Consider the following 5,939-nt stretch of genomic DNA (forward strand, 5'->3'; position numbering starts at 1 on the left):
TTTTTTTTTCTCTGTATTCAAAACCTTCAGTTGACCTTTCTGCTTACTCATGGGTGGTATCTGAGGTGGTCAATGAGAATTACTGTAGGTAAGTCTCTTTTGATGTTTTTCTAGAGTTAAGGAGTTTCCTAGGTATGCTCTCTTGGTTTTACCTTTAAATGCCAGACTTCACAAAAGAATAGCTTAGATTGTTTCTGGCGCCATAGTAATTAGCACTCTGTCTTGCTGTGTTCCTGGTACCTTGGCTGAATCACTGCTGTGTCAGGCAGGAAGAATGAAAGAAATGTCTCCAAAGTGCCGTTCTCAGGACTCACTCCTCTCATTATTCAAGGACATTATTGAGACCCACAAAGAGGTTTTTTTATTTACATTTCAAATGTTATCCCCTTTCTGAGTTTCCCATCTATAAACCTCTTATACCTTCTCCCCTCCCCCTTCTTCTATGAGGGTGTTCCCCCTCCGCAACCACCCATCCCTTCCTGCCTCCCCACCCTGACATTCCCTACTCTGAGGGAGTCCAGCCTTGGCAGGACCAACGGCTTATTCTCTCATTGGTGCCCAACAAGGCCATCCTCAGCTCCATATGCAGTTGGAACCATGGGTCAGTCCACCACAGTTTCTAGGTGACACTAATTATATATCTTGATAGCTACCATATCTGAGCTGGAAACATAACATTTAAAAGGAAATTGTATAAGCACATGAAGCTGTCAATGTTGTGAACCCCACCTGTCAGAGTTTATGGTCAACTCCACAGCACACTTGCAAAAGAATTAGAGTGAAAAGGACAAATAGGTCCCTGGTGCTGTTGGGAAAGTAGTTTTCATTCAGTGGACCCATTGCAATGGCCTTGGAACAAAAGTAAGGATGGGTAAATTAAAGAATAGGTAATGAAGCCTTATGTTCCTTTCTCAACGCAACTCGTACCTAGGTAGATACGTCCATACGACCTAAGATTTTGATCATTCATCCCGTCCCTTTATTGAGGCCATTGCTTTTCTTACAGTTCATCTTCCAAGTAGACTTCAGAGAGCGCTACATTAATTTTTTTAATTTTTTTTTACAATTTACATTTTTATTCACTTTACATCCCACCTCAGCCCTCTCTCTCCTCTCCTCCTAATCCCACCCTTACAAATCTGCCCTCCCCGCACCCCGCCCATTCTCCTCAGAGAAGGTGGAGTTCCCTTAGGTACCATACACCCCCATCCCCCCCCAGACAGCTAGTCCCAGCAGGACTAGGCACGTCCTCTCCCACTGAAGCCCAACCAGGTGGTTCAGGTAGAGGAGGAGATCCAATAGCAGGGAACAGACCTAGAAAGTTCTTGCTCCACTTGTTAAAGGATCCACATGAAGACAAAGCTGCACATTTGATACAAATGTTTAAGGGGGCATATTCCAGTCCATGCATGCTCCTTAGTTTGTGGCCCAGTCTCTGTGAGCTCTTATCGGCCTGGGTTAGTTGACTCTGTGGGTCTTCTTGTGGTGCCCTTGATTCCTCAGACCTGCTCAATTTTATTCCCCACTCTGCACAAGATACCCCGAACTCCACTTGATATTTGGCTATGAGTCTCTGCATCTGCCTCCGTCTGCTGCCGGATGAAGTCTCTCAGGGGACAATTATTCTCCATTCCTGTCTGCTAGCATAGCAGAGTGCCATTAATAGTGTCAGGGGTTGGCTCTCTCACATGGGATGAGGCTCAACATGGGGCAGTCATTCGTTAGCTGTTTCTTCAGTCTCTGCTCCATCTTCATCACTGCTCATCTTGTAGGCAAGACAAAATTTGGGTTGAAGGTTTTTGTGGGTGGATTAATGCTCCCTCCCCTCCTCTGAAAGTCCTTCTTGGCTACAGAAGATGGCCAGTTCAGTCTCCAGATCTCTATCCGGTAGGAACCTGAGCTAAGGCCATCCCCCCACACTCCTGGATGAGGGAGGATACCTGGATTAATTATTTTTGGTTCACTAATTTACATCAGCATGCTGATTGGCTCATCAATTGCCCATCAGAATACTGAGACAATTGTACTTAAGCCAGGTGTGTTTCATGGACATATCAAGTAGTAGGGTTGGAAAGAAATAAAAAAAAAAAGAAAAAATGTAATTAAGAACATGTTCCCTTGTCTGAGAAGGCAGACAAACCAAACTTGGAGTCTCACTTTCTCTCTGCATGCTTCCTTCTACTGCCTCTAGACCAGCACTCCCACACTCATTCTAAAATTTCAATTATGAAGGATCCTTTGCATGTTTATGCATTAGAAAGAATAGGTTGAACTTTGCACAGTAAAGCAACCCGGGAAAGTTGTAAAGTTTTTGGTTCACAATAGTTCAGCCACATCCATCTCTGCTAAAATTTTAGAAAAATTCCGTGATAGAGGTAGCCCATTCAGAACCAAGGGGGAAACAAAAGAATTCTTTGATGCTGAGCTGAAACTGAAAATGATGTTTGGTTCTCTCACAACTTAGACATTCACCTTGAGAATGATTCACAGCCCTGGTCACAAAGAGAACAAACCCATGTTATTACTAGACACTGTAGTTCCCTCTACATAGAAAGTTCCAGATCTTCCAGGATAATACAGTACCCCTTGTCTCAAACTAATATACAAACAAAGCAAACTAAGCAACCAAACTAGTTATTCTTAGATAAAGATTTTCACTTCCTGAAATAAACTTTGAAAATGATTCCCCCCATATGTTTTAGTGATTAAATTGTTTTGTGTTCTCAAAATATTCTCATTTGACCTTCACATTCCTTAGAGTTGCTCAGGCAAATTAATTCTTAGGAGGCCACAGAGAGCTATGATACAACTCAAGCAATTCACCCTATGCACAGGTATCATAACCATTAGAGCCTCCAGAGTAGGAAAGGTATTAAATTCCATTTTTGTGGATATCAAAAATGAGAGTGCAGACAACAGTGGGCATTTGAAATAGGGTTAAAGTTCTAGTTCCAACTTCTAGACTTCCTGTCCAGTATTTTCCCTTCAAACTTCCGTCTACACCCATTACTGTACTGTGACCCACCTCACATCCGATGTATCAGAGTTTCCTGTTTGTTCTATCAAGATGGTCAGTCTCTGTCACCTACTCTAACTCTGTCCCCTGGTCTAAATCATCACCTTTCAATCCTGAATCATTCCTAGAGCTTCCTAATTAATTTCCCTGCTTCTCTTTCCTACTCTTTCCAGTATATTTTAAACATGGCTGTTTTAAAACATAACAAGTCAGACTCTTGCACAGATGTCTTAAGTGACTTTTTAGTTCACATTGTATAGAAGCAAATGTCTATGTGGGCCTTCAGGATGCTGCTGACACTTACGGTCACTAACAGCTCTGATATTTTGCCAATATTCTGGACACATTTCTACCTCTGAGCCCTGGTGTTTGTCTCCCTGTCTAAAGTCTCTCACATCACTTCACAGTTCTTACCTTTCTGCTGACAGATTACCCCCACCTCCCTCTGCTGGCTTTCCCCCATTGCTTGCTTCCCTAGGTAGCATATTGTACCTGGTACATGTTTAATCTGTCCGTTATCTACCTCCCTTGCTATTTCATAAGCATCATGGGGGATTATTTTATTGGCTAATAAATCTTTACTGGGCTTGAGATATTGCTCAATAGGTAAAACATTTGCCTAGAATGCACAAAGCTTCAAATTCAAACCCCAACACGCGTGAGCCAGGTATGGTGGTGCACACTCAGAATCCCACAACAGAGGAGGTGGAGGTGGGTGGATCAAAAATTCAAGGTCATTCTTGGCTGCATAGCAAGTTCAAGGCCAGCTTAGGATACAAAAGACTGCCTAAATCAAAACAAATCAATCAATTCACCTAATCAACATTCCCTGAGCAAAGTTTTTGATTTATAAATTATGGAAGGGAGGAGAAATCCATACAACTTTGCCTTTGTGCATCCTTTCTGTCCGATAGAGCAGCATGTGTCTATGTTCTCCAGTACAAAACAAGTTTTAAAAGTTGGCAGTTATGGTGCCATGGAGATGGTTTAGTCAAGTTTACTCCCAGGCCCATGTGAAAATTCATGTGCAATAGTACATGCCTGTAACTCGAGTTCTGAGAAGGCAACACTGGAATCTCTGGATTACAACCAAGCACTGCCACATCTATGTTTTAAGCACTGAGGGTCTAACTCAGACCCTCATGATTGTAACCCCAGGCTAGGAGACAGTCAAGAAGATCCTGGGGAGCTCTAGGAACAGCGGAAAGCCCTCATTTCTAAATTAATAGATAGGGAGATATATAGGTAGGTAGTGTGTGTGTGTGTGTGTGTGAGAGAGAGAGAGAGAGAGAGAGAGAGAGAGAGAGAGAGAGAGAGAGAGAGACCAAAAACAAGTACATGGACAAAAATTGGCAGACTTAGAGATAAAATGGAGTTCCTATTTTCTTCATGGCTTTTATGCCTGACCACTAAATCCAATAAGAACAATATTCAGTAGGTCCAGTAAAATCAGAGCTGGAATAAATCTCTTTCAGTGGGTGGACTCAGGAATGGTTGGTGAAATTTATAACTTGTGCAAGTTCATGTGCTGAGCTCATTCTTTCTGGTGACATCAAAACCCCCTGTTGACACTCTAGTGTCATGCCCCTCTTGCCCTCGGTTTTGTTTTCCAGCTCCTCTAAGCCAGAGTCTGTATAAGGTGGACACTTGAGACCTGACTGTGGGGACTGTGGTTGGACTGAGGAAGCAGAAAGAAAAGCCCCTGACTTCAATGGCTGCTGAGTCACAGACAGAACTGGCATCTTTCTGTGCTGAGAAGTAAATGTCAAAGTTCATGGTCCTGCTTCCATGATTTCTGTTGATTCTCCTAGCGTAGTGTTGTAATGTGTCTGAACTTCTTTCCTGCTCTGTGATAGAACACTCTGACAAAAGCCAAGAGAGAAGAAAGGTTGGCTCTGGTTCACAGTTCAAGTTACAGCCCATCATGGGGGTGGGGATGTGGAGGGTTCAGAGCCATGGTAACGAGAGGAAGCTGATCACATTGCCGTCAGCAGTCATGAAACAGAGCACACTCTTTGCTCTTAATCTAACACTGTCCTGGGTCTCTGCCTAGGGAATGGGCTTGAGTCTTGTTAAGACAGGTTTTTCCACATCAATCAACCTAAAAAAAAAGAAGACAATCCTTCATGGGCATGTCTAGGGCATCATCTTCCAAGGGATTCTAAATCCTGTCAAGCAGGCATTAGCACTGACCATCAACCCATTGACCTTAAAATCTGGAGTATGTGACCTTTTCCATGATGACAGTTATGTTCCAGATGACTTAAGTAGGATGTCACAATTGGCCTCCAGGGTTCTTTCTCCAGACAGATATCACTAAACCAGAGGTAAGACCATCAGGAGATGTCCAAAGGTCGAGAGTTCCCTGGGAACTCAGCAGTTACTTTGAGATTTTTTTCTTTCTGATTCATGTTAATCAAGAAATTAGAAAAATCCCACTTATACCACATACAATTTGAATGTGATAAATCTTCACTTGTTTTTTTTAACTAAAAGAAAACAAAAACCAAACAAACAAATCAGGAACTCAACAAAATCAGTTTCAGGTTTTTTGGGCGTAGCCTTTGTGTCCCAGTTTGGTCCTGCTTCCATGATTTCCGTTGACTCTCCTAACGTAGTGTTGTAATGTGTCTGGTTACAGAGACAGACAGAAGCTCAGCTGCTCCAATATGCTTTTCAAACACCACACAATTCTGGTCATGGTTGCCTCTGTATCTAAAAATTTCCTTAAATTTTAGGAAACATATTGGTTTCCCTTTTTATAAATAAAAGACACTATCATTTCTATCTCACGTAAAAATAAATGAGATGGTGGCTTTAATGAAATGATGGTAAGTAACATATTTCGAGGCCAGATGGCTCTGTGTGCAATTCTGGGAAACATTAAATTTCCAGTGAGCAGCTAAACAAACAGTGAGAAGTC

Source organism: Rattus norvegicus, chromosome 11, assembly GCF_021556685.1.
Source record: "Rattus norvegicus strain SHRSP/BbbUtx chromosome 11, alternate assembly SHRSP_T2T, whole genome shotgun sequence".
Taxonomy (NCBI): Eukaryota; Metazoa; Chordata; class Mammalia; order Rodentia; family Muridae; genus Rattus; species Rattus norvegicus.